Consider the following 14,961-nt stretch of genomic DNA (forward strand, 5'->3'; position numbering starts at 1 on the left):
CGAGCAGACTCCCCACTGAGCTGGGAGCCTGAAACAGGACTCGATTCTAGGACCCTGGGATCATGCCCTGAGCCAAAGATAGATGTTTAACTGACTGAGCCGCCCAGGTGCCCCTGGACACAGTATTCTTATTAGTCACAGCAAGTGCTCCAGAAATCCTCACTGGCTCCAGTCCATGTATCGGGAGGGCAGGACCCCACCTTATATTACTACTGTTGATTTGGTGTTTAATTGGCCCTCAATCAACCCATCTTGAGTGCTTATTGGATAAGGACCCCAACATACAAAGAAAGCAAGAAAGGACTCAGCAAAGGAGTCCGACACATTTATAATAAAACACGATATTGTTTTACTCTCACAGAATTGTGCTAGCTCACGGAGGCTTAATAGCAGACATTATGGGAACAAAGAACTAGAGAACCATGAGGTCAGGGCCACTGTTACGTCAGTGTTCTCTGTTGTCTCCGGACATGATGTTCCTAAACTGTGGTGCTTGGACACTTGAGAGGCGAGTCACTCCAGTGCGACACTGCTTTTAGAGATTATGATAGATCCTGGTGAGAGAGGAGCACTCTGAGCCAGGCTCTGCTGCAGGGAAGTTAAAAATGCCAAGTGCCTTTGCCATTCAGTCCCCCAAGGGGGCGGGTGGGGTGTCGGTATCAGATTATCAGAAGGATGATCTCCGATCTCAGGCTCTTAGCTTGGAGCAGCCTCTGCATCTGCCTACGTGCTGCCATCCCTTTGCAGATGCCTTGTCTTGGGCTAGCATGCATATCCTGGAGCAGAGATATCTCACCCCTTGCCTGGAAAGAGATAGCTGTGCTAATAAGCAAGAACAGCAAGAGGGGGGCAGGGTCCTAGCAGTGCTTTGTCTTCTAGAGGGGCTGTTTGGCTGGGGGAACTTGGTGTAGGTGTTCTGGGTGTAGCCAGGAGTACCCAGAATGGAGGTGGGTATAGAGGGAGGGGTGAGCAGACCCCATGCAGGCAGGGGCTGCTGCAGCCAAGGAGGCCCTTCTCTAGGCCCCTTTCCTGGCTCTGGTATCCGAAAGGTAAGGGTCTGAGCAGCAAGCAGTGGAGGACAGAGCTCCAGAGCCAGAGTGGGGGCAAGTCAGGCTACAATCATCCTTCAGTAAACAGGCTGATTAATCAGGGATGGATTCAATCTCCCTACAGGAACTGCCAGGGGTTGTCATGGGTGTCTACCGAAGAATGGTAACAACCCTTGAACATGATGTGTGCTCTATGCTTCTGAAAACGCTCTGGAGGTCATGAGCTTCTCTGATGCTCCCAGGAGCCCTGAGAGGTGGGGAAGGGAGGGCCAGCGCTGCTCTCGCCCCGGCAGGGATGCAGAGGGGCTGAAAGACTTGTACAAGGCCACCGCCTAGACCAAAAAGCGGGGGACCTGATGCCTACCCTAATTTCTGTTAGGTTACAAACTTGTTTGTTCCTTCGTTCACTTATTCACCAACCCTTTGGGCACATTTTTTTGTGTGTGTGTCAGGCACTGAGTTTGGTTTAAGATATAAGGAGATCTGGAGACTTGCCTTCAAATAATCCCATTAGCTTATGTGTTTTAAAAAAGCAGCTTTGCAATGTTTCCCTTTCAGTTTCTCTTGGGAAGCACCAGGTTTGGCACTTTGAATGTGTTGGCACTTTGCCATTTTCAACATTTCCTCAATCCCTGTTTTGTGGTGGGGGAGAACGATGGGAGCCGCCATGTTGAGCAGATTTGCAAACCTAATGCCATTGACATGGGGCTCCTCTTTGTTCAGCATCCCCCTGAAACCAAACAGCTGAGCTTGTCATATTCCCCAGCAATGTCTTCAGATGCATGTCTGTCTCTAAATTATAAGCCTTTTTTTTTTTTAAAAGATTTTATTTATTTATTTGACAGAGAGAGATCACAAGTAGGCAGAGAGGCAGGCAGAGAGAGACGGGGAAGCAGGCTCCCTGCTGAGAAGAGAGCCCGATGTGGGGCTCAATCCTAGGACCCTGAGGCCATGACCTGAGCCAAAGGCGGAGGCTTAACCTGCTGAGCTATCCAGATGCCCCCCTAAATTATAAGCTTCTTAAGGGCCCTGTTTAACTTGACAGTCTGCCCTCATACTCTCACCATGATAGGCACTCAGCATATAATAATTGGATTGAGTTGGTGGAGATGATAAACCATTTTTAAGTTGTCTGCATGTTTGTGTGTTGTGAGTATGCATATGTTAGGTTGCTTTAATCTAAAATGTGAAAAAATTGTCTGCTTTTGGTTTTCAGGGATGCAAGGATCTCCCCTAGAAATAAATCCCATTTTCTATTTTAGTGTGCAATGGTAATTTTTTTTTTTTAAGATTTTATTTATTTGTCAGAGAGAGAGAGAGTACACACAAGCAGGCAGAGAGGCAGGCAGAGAGAGAGGAGGAAGCAGGCTCCCTGCCAAGCAAGGAGCCCGATGCGGGACTCGATCCCAGGACCCCAGGATCATGACCCGAGCCGAAGGCAGTGGCTTTACCAACTGAGCCACCCAGGCGTCCCTGCAATGGTAATTTTTATCATGAAAAACATACTTCTTTACAATAAGGATGAACATCTGTAGTCCTGTACACTTTAGTATGAATTAGTGGTCTTTTCTTTTAGCTGTAGGAGAAGTGAGAGTAGCGAGAGGTAGTCTGGAGCTCCTAGGGGTGAAGAGGAGACAGACGAGGGCACGAGGCAGAGGAGGTAGCGAGAGCCCAGGCACCAGACACAAAGTGCTGCTTTTGTAATCTGGCTGAGCGCTCACTTTGGCCCTGTCTTCCCAAATAGATTGAAAGACCTTCCTAGCAAGCATTAACTAAGCAGTCAGATCACAGGTGACATGGTGTCTGTGCACAGGAACTCAGGAAAGGTGGGTTGCAGTGTACGGGCGTGATGGCCTTAGCCACTGTCACTATGAGAATGAGTCATGGGGGGGGCACCTGTGGGCAGAGAGGCACACCTCTGATATCCACCTCCGTAGCCTGCATTGGTAATGCTAGGACCACTTGACAGGAGAGACTTGTCTGCAGGCTTTTGACAGAGCTGGCCAGACCTGGGTCTGATCCCACCTCGGGCACATTATACCTTTGTGACCTTGACTGAATGATTTAACCTCTCTGGTCACCAGAGATAGAAACAACACTGACCTTGTGTATGCGATGGGAGTCTAAATGATGTGTATGTATGCAGGGCTGGTTACTAACTTAGTATTAATAGGCCCGTCAAGGGAGGTCTCTCTTCCTTAAAAATAAACATATATATATATATATTTACAGTTAATTAAAGAATGTATACTTTTAGGTATTCAGTTTAGAAATTCTTTTCCTGGAAGGGGTGGAATACACATTTGAGAGTTGGTGAAGAACAAAAAGAGAAGGGTTCCCGGAGGGGGTTGTTCCCCTGCCGCTCGTCTTTCAAGTGATCTCCTGCCTGGTGAATGTCCCCGGGCAGGGGGCCGGGCTGCTCCTCCTCGGAGCCGTGCCACTGCATTGTTCCGACCACTGATGCCAGCCATTCAGGGCTCTCCAAAAATTGGCTTAGGAAATAGTTTGAAAGTTATTACTTAGGATTCAGGAAACTCCAGGTGGCTTTTGAGAGCTGTCCCCAAATGCGGCCAGAGATGCATCCTCAGCTGTTCACTTCCAGGACTTTCATTATTTTTCATGTTTGTTTCTGGCTGGAGCCCGAGCTGGGGTATTCATGAGCTCTCACCGTCTGGTTTTCTACCAATCCCTTTGTTTCTTTGGGAGAGAAAGGAAGCTTGCTCCCTTATCCCCTCTGCCCCATGGTAGGGTTCAAGGAAACTGGCCCTTGTAATTTTAAGTTACGTATGAAAAAGACAAAGCCCTTGGCTCCCTTCCTGGCTAAAGCTTCAAGATCAGCAGTGATATCAGAAATTAATGAAAGCGGCTGCTGAGCCGCTGGCCCGTTGGAGGCTTCAGAGATGAAAAGACAGCCGTGGAAGCCGGCTTTGGGGATGAGCATTCCGATAAGGATTTCTGTTTGGGATACGGTTATTACACATGCCACGGGCTCCAGGCCAGGCCTCCGCTTTCTTGGAACTAGTTCCGATTGCTCTCTAATAACCAGTTTTCTTTTCTTTCAAAATGTGACCTTTCCCCACCTGGCATCTGACCACCGCCTCCCCCAGGGAAAAAAAAAAAAATTCAGCCCTCCAAACACAATAGGGTACTTGCTCAAGGTGAAGACAGCCATCTGCATCTCTTTTCATCTCTTCTTCTTCTTTTTCTTCCTTTTGAAACCAGAATGAGGCTTGGTGGAACTCCCTGTCCCTTTCATTTTATATGTCCCCTTTGGCCAGGTGTTAAATAGCTGTCATACTTGGGCTGCCCAGGAACCCACTTAGGAAACAAACCATCTAGCCTTCTTAATTGCCCTCCTGCATCGGGACTAAAATTGTCATCCTAATTTTTGAACGCTTGAGTTCCTGGGCCTCAGGCTTCCATGTGTCATCACTGAACATGGCCCATCATTTGTCCTTGGCCTGATGTGAATTGATTCGATGTAGTGCAGAAGCCTAGTGGTTGGGGTCTGACTTCAAACAAGGATGGTTGAACAGGAATGAGGCCATGGAAGGGGTGTGAGCTTATTTAACACAAAGTGAGTTTTTGTTCATGGGCGAGGGATGGTTTCTTCTCACCGTTCTGTTACCTTTCCAAGAGAAATAAACACTCGAATGGAAGGCACCCTCTAGGGAACTTGCATGCACCTGGTCCTGGTATGTCATGCACATGCACATGTGTGTTTTGTTGCATGGGAGGGCTGTGTTTCAAAGCGCACAGTGACACTTTGTTATTCTGTCAATTTAGAAATCTATTTTGGGGGCGCCTGGGTGGCTCAGCGGGTTAAGAATCTCACTCTTAATTTTGGCTCAGGTCCTGATTTCAGGGTTGTGAGAATGCGCCTTGTGTTGGCCTCTACACTGGGCGTGGAGCCTGCTTAGGAGTCTCACTCTCCCCCTCTCCCTCTGCCCCTCCTCCCTCCCTCTTGTTAAAAAAACGTATATGCATTTTAAATTGACATGGATGAAATTAACAGTCATGGTTTTGGATATTGTTGTTGGCATCTGCAAAGAGCTATGTGTAGCGTGAGCCCTGACAGTTTTTTGTTTTTTGTTTTTTGTTTTTTTTTTGTAATATGAGTGCCTCACTGAAGTTTTGATCACCAAGCATTCACTTAGAAGAGGCATCTGCTTCAAAGACAGATGTCTGAATAAACACATTGCCGGTCACAGCTCACCTCTACCCACTGAGGCTTCTTTGCTTTAGAGAGAGTGGTTGATTTCTGTAACTGACCATGTGGACCACTTGCTTTTTTTCTTCCTGCTCTTAATGTTTTAAATTCACCAAAAAGGGGGAGCCCCCAACACCCTAGGTTGCCACCTCGAACCCCAGTGAAAGCAGCACGCCTGGCCTGTGTGCTTTCTCTCTCTCTGCTTGCGATCTCACTCCAGGGCCCCTGATGTGTTGTTGTGTAATTCCAGGTCTTGTAAGTAAATAATTTTTATTTTTTCCAAGTTTCCTGATGGTTGTTGCTGAAGAGCATCTGGCAGTCATAAGAACCAGAAGGGTCGGTCCACAGCATTCTTAAGTGACAGGTTGAGACCCATACAAAACACTGTGGCATTATATTAATTTTTAATGGATTTGATAATTGTGCATATTATTCGAAGAAACAGTTATGTTCTCTGGAGAATGAGCCCTTCCGAGGTCTGTTTCCCTTGCATCCTTTGCAAGTGAATCTCTTCTTTTCTTTTCAAAATGTTTCTGTGTCTGAGTCCTCCTTTGGCTTTTTCAATTGAAAACTTGATTCAATTATTTGTCATCTTTCTTGTGTGGTGTTCAGACTTTTAATGTGATGACTTTTTCTTTGTTCACAACTCACCCACTTATCATGACATTTTACACTGATCCAACCCAGACACTTGCCTGAAACAGGTCCTCGATGCATTTTGAAGCAGCAATTCACAGATGTAGCCTCTTATAAACACCTGGTAATATCAGAAGAATTAGGAAATATTTGAACTGGGAGTTTTCTCCTGCTTGCTCTTTCTTTCTGGACAGAGGTAACATTTCTTCTTGAGGGGCCTCTGGCCGAATTGCAGTATTTGTTTCCCAGTGACAGATTTTCATGGGTTTTACCTCTCTCTCCCTCTCTCTCTCAGAACCCCAAAGCAGAAGAGTGGATGTAAAGACTCAGGCAGACACATTTGTGAGTGCACGTAAATGGAAAGAAACTATCAGAGACATTGAAAAATGAAATGGCTTTTAGGTCATAGTCCAGGAAAATGCTCACTTTGTGCGAATTTTGATTCACATGAACACAGTGTACAGTTCAGAACTGACAGCAACTTCAAGTTTTCCTGGTAGACTCACAACCCAGCACCCAGGTCTGAAGATACAGAGGGAGTTCCCCAACAACGCACAGATGCCCTGCAAGATTTATTTATTTGGCAGAGAGCGTTTACAAGTAGGCAGAGAGGCAGGCAGAGAGAGACAGGGAAGCAGGCTTCCTGCTGAGCGGAGAACCTGATGGGGGACTCGATCCGACAACCCTGAGAGCATGACCTGAGCCCAAGGCAGAGGCTTAACCCACTGAACCATGCAAGCGCTCTGGAGACCAGCTTTTATTGCTGGAGAAGGTGAGCATCCAGCCACGCATGCTCAGGACAGGCATAATCGCCATTACCGGCTGCCGCGCAGCCATGTTGAGCTGGATCCTCTGTATCTGAGAGCTGTCAGAACACGGGTCACAACTGAGAAGACCGTCTTGGCTCTCTCCGAAAGCCTGAGACAGGTGAGGCAGAAGCTGTGTTTGCAGAACAACCAGCAGGGGTCTTTAGAGTAGTTCAGGCAAATGGAGGCAGTCTCTTTTGAGTTTGGCCGCCATGGTCCCATGGAAGTTCACCATTCCAGGGTCAGTTCTCAGGCCTGGGCTTATTATTGGCTCCACTCTGATGAGGCTGACCACATTGCCCCGGGCCAGGTTTGCCTGAATTTTTCTTCTTCTAGGAGGACTGAAAGCACTCTGGGGCCCATGAGAAGTCTTTTATCAGTGGCCATTACCGAAAAAGGCAAGGCACCTGAGACATACACAGTGTCTGTACTTCATAGAGAAGGGCTCTCAGAGTTGTCCCCAGAACAGGGGAAGTCAGTGCTTTCTGGACTCACAGTCCTAGGTGCTCTTCAATGAGGTCCTCTCCTCAGGCTTCAATGCCGAGGGCTCCCAGTGTATCTAGAGAGATCCGGAGTCACTGCTGCCCGTTTATTGTGACAGGTGAGATCACCCCTTCCTCCTCCAGCCTGCCACACCTATTTCTCTCGTTTGATTGCATTTCCACTAAAAGCCAGTCAGAAAAAAACATGGAGTTCAGGCACCTCTGTAGGACTCCAGGATTCCTGGATGGGAATTTGCAGGTTTTGTGTTTATTCAACTATCCAGCAGCGTTCCACTTGGTACCTCCTTTGTGTAGGAAGTATGTAAGGAGATGTAGTGTGTATGTGGTCAAGAGGAAGAACTTGGACCACAAAATGGTAGTTAGTATTGTTTTTGACAAGATGGAAAGTATTTCCTTTAATTTATGTATAGAATTTCTTTGTTAGCATGATTAAAAAATATAAAAAATTACGTATTTAAAATTTTGCAATATATTCTAACAAAGACACACTGAATAGTATTTTCATGACCTGAAACTAAATAATTAACACTAATTATAGCAAATTCCTTAAAAAACGTCTGCCTGTACATTGCTGGGCCTGTGCACAGTGTCTGGCTTTCACTGCAGAGCTCTCCCTGGCCTCGTCATCACTCTGCCCTTCATATGCCATCTTCTGAAGCCGTTTCTTCAACAAAACAAAACATTGAAAATGAATAGACCATCAAAGGTATCTTTGCCTTCCCTCCTCTCCTCCCCCCTGGGGCCCCTTGACACACTGGGCCTGCTTGGGTGATATTTATGCAGTGCTTCCTGTTGGATGAGAGTCCTAGCTTGTAATAGTAATTTTTCTATCGCAGTAATGATGATTACTAATTATGGTAGTGTGATTTTTTTTTTTATTAAAGCACAAAATATGTGCCAAGAATAGTGCAGCATTTGCTTTTTCTTCTGTAATCCTCTCACATGTCCTGTGAGGAACACATTATTATCTCTGCTGTTCCAGACGGAGGAACTGAAGTTTCGAGAACTGGAGTGACTTGCCTAAAACAATATGGCTAGTGAGGAGCAGAGCCAGCCTTTGGGACTAGGTCTGTCTCATTCCAGAGCCCGTGCTTTGGCTTCCAGACCTGATTTTTCTTCCTCACGAATGTTTCCTAATGCTGGATTTGCAGAGTCTGGACTCCCGCTGCAGCCCCAGAATGCATCATGAACACCATGAAGTGAAGGACAAGTAGAATTTTCTCCCTGCAATTTCTCTCTTGCCTTTTGCCTCTCTGCAGACTGTGGGTTTGGTGTCGTGTGCCTGGGACCCATTTTAAGGCTGTGCTGCCCAAGACGTGAGTGGCGTATTAAAACCGGAGACTCATTGTTCACTTCACGGGTGTTAATCAATGGCAAATTAGAATGGAATTGATATATGCATATGACATGCACATTAATTCCAAATGTGTTTATCGTAATTAATGCTATTACAATGAATACCAAAGGAATCAGGGAATGATTAGCTACACTTAGTATTTGCTACGGTTTGTTTAAAAAAGTTAAACATAAAATTAGTTGAGGTTTGAGAAGTGATGTTTCATTTTCACGGTGAACATGGCTGCGAGCCTTGGGTTTTTGCAAGATAGGAGGTTATCAGGGGGGCTCCCCATGCAAGATTTTACAGCAAACGGAGTTAATGAGGCTATCATCCTCAATTAATGCTGTGGTTTTCCTTTTGAATCATTTGTATCTCACAGCTGCTCCCTGTTGTCTTACCTATATTAAAAAACCTACCAACACAGAAAGACCCAATTGGAGGAGATAGAAAAGTAGCCTATAAAACATTAAAAAGGATCAGTGTATACTTCTCTAAAAGATGTATGCTCTGTTGGTGGGGTGGGCTGTTCATATCCGTTGACATCTATGATGTTCCTGCACCTTTGTGTGATTTCCCATCTCATCTTCAGAATGACTCTGAGGCAGATACTAAAATCAGAGGACTCAGGCTCCGAGAAGTTGACTTGCTCCAGGTTACGTGACTGCTGGGTGGAAAAGCGGGATTCGCCGTCAGGTCTGCATGAGTTCAAATCCATGCTTGCTTCACTGAGAGTGGCATACTTCCTCCCAAGTGGCACGTTTCCTCTGTCTATACCCCTCATCTGGAGGACCACCTCCTGGTGGGTAGAACTGGTTATAAAGAAGACAGGAGGAAAGAGAATGGTTGGTTCAGGGGGAAAGAGAATGGATGGTTCAGGACAAACCCAACTCTGTCAATGGACCAGCTGCTCAAAATGTTTGTCCTACTGTGACTCTTATTTTCAAAGAATGGGCTTTTGAAGAAGAAATAGGTCATATGGAGGAATCTGTTTAACAAACATTTGTTGAGCACCTACATATGTTGGGAATTCTTCCCAGCCCTAGGGAGACAGATGAGCAGCATGGTCACACACACAAATAGCTTATATTATAGGAGAGTAATTTGACACACAGATACTTCCAAAGTGCTGTAACAAGTCTGTGATAGGTACATGGGGTTCCTGGAACATCAATGAGGAGTGCTAACCTAAGCTGTAGATTGTAGGGAGGCAAGAAATACTTCCTGTATGTGGTGTGTGGGTTGGGCCTTGAAGATGACAAAATAAACAACCATGCTACTCTCTATGCATCCTGTAAGCCTGGGGACTCATGGTCTACAAGAAGGGTGCTGCTGGGACTGTTCTTAGTGCCTAGCACAGTGCCTGACAGGAGGCTTCAGTAAGAATGAATAAGTGCACCTAGTAATTGCAAAACAATTCCTCCAGACAGTTTCCTCTCTTTTCCTTTCCACTTCTACACTGAATATGCCAGCAGCTGGAAGAACACAACTTACTGTACATTGGTAAGAGCCGTGGGTTTGAAGCCTGGATCTGTTGCCTGGGGGCCATGAGACCTTGGGAAAATAGCTCATCTCTTAGTCCCTGAGTTTCCTCATCTTTAAATGGGACTGATCATAGCTCCATATCACATGGTTATTGTGAAGATGAAATGAGCTAATGCGTGAAAAAGCCCGTAGAACAGTAGCTAGAGCCTAGCAAGCCAACATTGGCTCTTCACTTTGCAATGACATCGTGATTCCTCTTCTCAGACAAATCTCTCTTTTGGCAAATACTGGCTTTTCTTTGATATCCTGTGGTCTGGTTCCAAAGTCTGTAATCTCGTGGAATTTGATGATACTTTTGATGACCAAATTCCATGGTTTCTTTTCTAAGTAACTTTACCATATCCCATTGTGGCTGATTTTACACATAGTAAATGATGAGATATTGTTTTGGTTGTTTCTATCAGTCAGAGCAAGTGCGGCCATGGGGAGGGCCAGGATGTTGAAACCAGTGGTCTCTTTTCTCATTTTTCTCAATATATTTGTTCAGGTTTTTGTTGTTCTTATTATTTTTTAGGATTTATTTATTTGAGAGAGTTAGAGATAGAGCATGAAAGCACAGCAGGGAAGGGCAGAGGGAGAGGGAGAGAAAGTCTTAAGCATACTCCTGCAGAGCGCAGAGCCCAACGTGGGGCTCGATCTCAAGACCCTGAGTTCATGACCTGAGCTGAAACCAGAAACCAAGAGTTGGACACTTAATGCTGCCTACCTTCCTGCTCCCCGCCCCTCCTCCTCCCCCTTTGGTGTTAAAGGCAACAGAAACCAGCTGGAATTCTCTTAAGAAAAGGAAAGTTGTTGGAAAGATACTGTAGTACTGTAGGTGTTTCAGGGAACAACCAGGCCTCAGAAAACGGTGGGGCCCAGAAAATTCTACAACCTCAGGGGCAAGAGTCTGTAGACCTTTCTTATGGACCTCTACCTATAGTGTAACTAGATTCTTTTTGTTATTTTTATTTTTTAATTATTTTTGTATTTTTAAAATTTTTAAATTTATTTTCTCACCATAGCACATACCCTCCCCAGTGCCCATCACCCAGCCACCCTATCCTCCCTACCCCCTTCCCCTCCAGCAACCCTCAGTTTGTTTTCTGAGATTAAGAGCCTCTTATGGTTTGTCTCCCTCTCTGGTTTCATCTTGTTTCATTTGTCCCTCCCTTCCCCTGTGATCCTCTGTCTTGTTTCTCAAATTCCTCTTATCAGCGAGATCATATGATTGTCTTTCTCTGAATGACTTATTTCGCTTTATATAATGCCCTCTAGTTCCATCCACATTGTTGCAAATGGCAAGATTTCGTTTTTTGTTTTTTTTGTTTTTTTTGATGGCTGCATAGTATTCCCTTGTGTGTGTGTGTGTGTGTGTGTGTGTGTGTATGTATATATGTATCACATCTTTTTTATCCATTCATCTGTTGATGGACATCTAGATTCTTAACAGATCCCTAGAAGAACGAATCCAGTTTTTCAAGCTCTGGCCAGGTGTCCACCATTAAAATATCTGCTGTGGCCATTGGGGCCAAGGGTCATGAAGCAAAAACAGGAGTGTGTGGAGGCCACTACTTCATGTGGGCTGGGCAGTTCCCAGGAGAGGGTAGACCGTGTATTTTACTGCAGTTAATTTCTGTGTAGCCTGAAGAATTGTTAATTTACTTCTTATTTTCCCATTCTGGGAGATCACTGCCCCATCAGGCATGGTTACTGAGCACCTACTGTGTATCTCACTCTGCAGGGCCTGGTGTTTGTGTGAGCAGGCGTGCACATGTGTGCACGTGTGTGTGCCTGGAGGTAACAAAGAAACCTGCTCTGGGAACCTTGTTCTTCAGGAGGTTACAGCACGAGGCCAGAACCAGGCTGAGATGGTTTTGTCAATTTGGACATGATTGTGACCAGTTGTTTTCCTGGTTCCTTTTTTCCTAAGCTATTTATATCTACCCCATATTTTGTGCACCTTACAAATGGGGGCATTTTTGGCCCAAGTGTTCAGCATTAAGGGTAGATTTCAAATGAGAACAAAAAAATTAACATAGAGTTTAATGAATGCTTGTTGTATGTCAATAACTGTACAAACTCATTATTTCTCTTTTCTCGTAGAATTCTCTCAGCCTCCGAAGCGGCAGGCACTGGGGTTATGCATGTCTCCGAGATGAGGAGCATGAGGTCTCAGAATAGTTAACCATCTCAAGATGTACCTAGTGTGAGCTAAAAGAAAGCATTTGAACAATTTCACATGCAAAGTTTCAGCTTTGCAAAACACAAGCCAGCATTCCTCACCAGTATACTCTCCTAGCTTTTACTTTTTATAGGATTTAGTCAGTTATTTTGCTTACTTTTCACATTTTGATGTTTTCCATTTTTTTCCCCTTATATTTCCACATGGGAAGATTTCCCTTTTTTTTTCTTTTTTATAAACTGTAATCTTATTGGTGTTTCTTGAGCCTTTCTAATTATAGGTCCCTTGCAAAATAATGGAGTTGAATATTGTTCTTTGAAAATCCAACACATGAAAAAAATATTAAATTTATTTTGCTTTAGTCAGCATCAGATACAATTTTATTTTGTCTTCATCTGCATCAGACCTAAGTTCTAAGCAGTCTGTTTGAAAATATGTTCAAAGGTAAGGTGTGTGTGATAAACTAGTAGGTGGCATTGAACTAAAAGAACACTTTGGAAAGAAAAATTTTAGACTCTTTTATGTTTAAAAAAAAAAAGAGACCCAAGGACAAGTATGAGATTTTTGTAAATATTTGGAACACAGGTATTGGGGAAGGTCCTTTATTTATTTATTTGTTTATTTATTTAGTTTTTTAAAGATTTTATTAATTAGAGAGCACACACATGTGCAAGAGCCCATGCTGGGGGGAGGGGCAGAGGGAGAGGGAGAAGTAGACTCCCCCCTGAGCAGGGAGCCTGATGTGGGGCTTTATCCAAGAACCATGAGATCATGACCTGAGTCAAAGGTAGATGCTTAACCGACTGAGCCACCCAGGCGACCTAAAGGAAGGTCCTGTAGAATGATACATTGCAGGGAGGAAGCAGAGCACTTTAGTTCCCACTTGACTTTTGTCTTCTATGTCAAGGAAAATGATCTCTGGACTGAATGAACACTGTGGAATGAAAATGTGTAGATGAATATGGATACATGAGAAGAGCCACAAGGTGTGTGAAGAGACTTACAGAAGGGGCATCTGGGTGCATCAGTCAGTTGAGCTTCTGGCTCTTGATTTTGGCTCAGGTCATGATCTCCGGGTTGTGAGATAGAGCCCTGTGTTTGTTTTTGCACTGGGCATGGAGGCTGGCTTGGGATTCTCTCTCTCCTTCTCCCTCTGCATTCCCTCCAACTCCCGTCCTCCTCACACTCTCTCTTACCAAAAAAAAAAAAAAAAAAAGACTTACAGAATATTGTATTGATCTAGATAAATCCAAGTCCTCTATCATGGAGATTTATGCCAAGACTCTGAAAGACGTTGCATGGGAGATCACTGTTAAAGACTGAAGAATCTCAAGAATGAGATAGACAGATGTCAGATGATGGGTGTCACAACCCTGAAGCAGTCACTGGGCTTAATGAGGAGGTGGTGATGATCATTGGAGTGTCGTGAGGCTTTGATGTGAGCAATTCATTCTAGCATAAATCATGCCTTTTTTGGTAAGGGTCACTGGTCTTTTAGGTGAGGAAAAAAAAATAACATGAGCAAAACAATCTCCATAACATACCTGAACACTGTCCTTGTGAAATCTTTGTGATCAATATGGATATGTATTTGTATGTAAGGGGAACTGGATGGATGAGTAACTGTTCACACATCGTTCTCAATGGATCCTGGCCTATGTTGGAAAGTTAATCTGGAGATGGTCTCCTAGAAGCCTGCTGTAAGGGGCTGTCCTTGGCTCCGTCATCCTGTCTACCTAAGAGATGCTGGTATTGTTTCCCTCAGTTTGGAGAAGTTATTTCCCAATTCATCCAGTGTGCGAATAATACAAAGACAGGAGGGACAGTGAATACTAAGACAGAAACAGGATATAAAATGATATTTATAGACCAGAGATCTGGGCCAAGTCTAACAGAACAAAATGTAGCAGGGATAAATGTAAAGATCTACAAATCCCAAAATTAAACTCCACCAAATCGGATGAGCTCCCTCCTGTTTCAGAGAATTAGTATCATGAGTGAAATATTATTAAATGGCTGGGGAAACAGTAAGCTCAAGGATCCCTGTGAGTCAACTCTGATATAATAAGCCAAAAAAGATCACAAAACCATAAGCTATGTTGATACATGCATGGTGTAGAATGAGAGCGGAGAGGACTTGTTTGTACTCTGTACTTTTTAGTTTGGAATATTGTGTTTGTAGTATTTTAGTGAGGACTAATTTTTCTCTTTGGGTAAGTACTTGGTAGGATGTGGACACATTGGAAGATCTGTAGGAGAGAGAGAATCTGATGATGAGGAGACTTCAAGCCATGTCCTAAAGGGGATGTTTGAAGAAATGGGGACTTCCTTATATGAAAAGAGAAAGAGAAGGCAGAGAAGAGACGTGATAGCAGCCTGTAGATACAGAAAGCGGCATCATGTACAAGAAATATTAGGGCTGCTTAATATAGTCTCAAATTGCAAAATAAGGAATGAATTCCTAGCAGGAGTGCCTGGTCATGAGATGAGTTTTCTTAAGAGGAGGTACTGAAGTTTCTATTATGGGAAGTTAATCCTTGGCTGGAACACCAAGTAGGGTGAATCTCAACAGACATTCCTGTAGATTGCTGGTGTATCGTGCAATGGGGGGACTAAGCTTTTGAGTGACCTGGGTTCTCACTGTTCTGCAAGAGGTAAGCTAGCCTGCAGTCAGGGAGACTAGTCAGGAGGCACTTGCTATAGTCGAGGGGA

General features: G+C 44.4%; 1 protein-coding gene across 3 annotated transcripts in view; it reads left to right on the forward strand.

The window, feature by feature from the left end:
* The window catches only part of SORCS3 (sortilin related VPS10 domain containing receptor 3), a 601,218-nt gene that overhangs the window by 74,990 nt on the left and 511,267 nt on the right, over positions 1–14,961 (forward strand). Inside the window, exon 1 of one of the 3 annotated variants that reach the window (XM_047703329.1) lies at positions 6,705–6,822. The exons of the other annotated variants lie outside the window; for them this stretch is intronic. The gene's annotated coding sequence lies outside the window, so the exon portion shown is untranslated. Of the gene's footprint in view, positions 1–6,704; positions 6,823–14,961 lie in introns of those variants that run through there. 3 annotated transcript variants of the gene reach the window in all.

The sequence above is a fragment of the Lutra lutra genome, chromosome 14 (assembly GCF_902655055.1).
Source record: "Lutra lutra chromosome 14, mLutLut1.2, whole genome shotgun sequence".
NCBI lineage: Eukaryota > Metazoa > Chordata > Mammalia > Carnivora > Mustelidae > Lutra > Lutra lutra.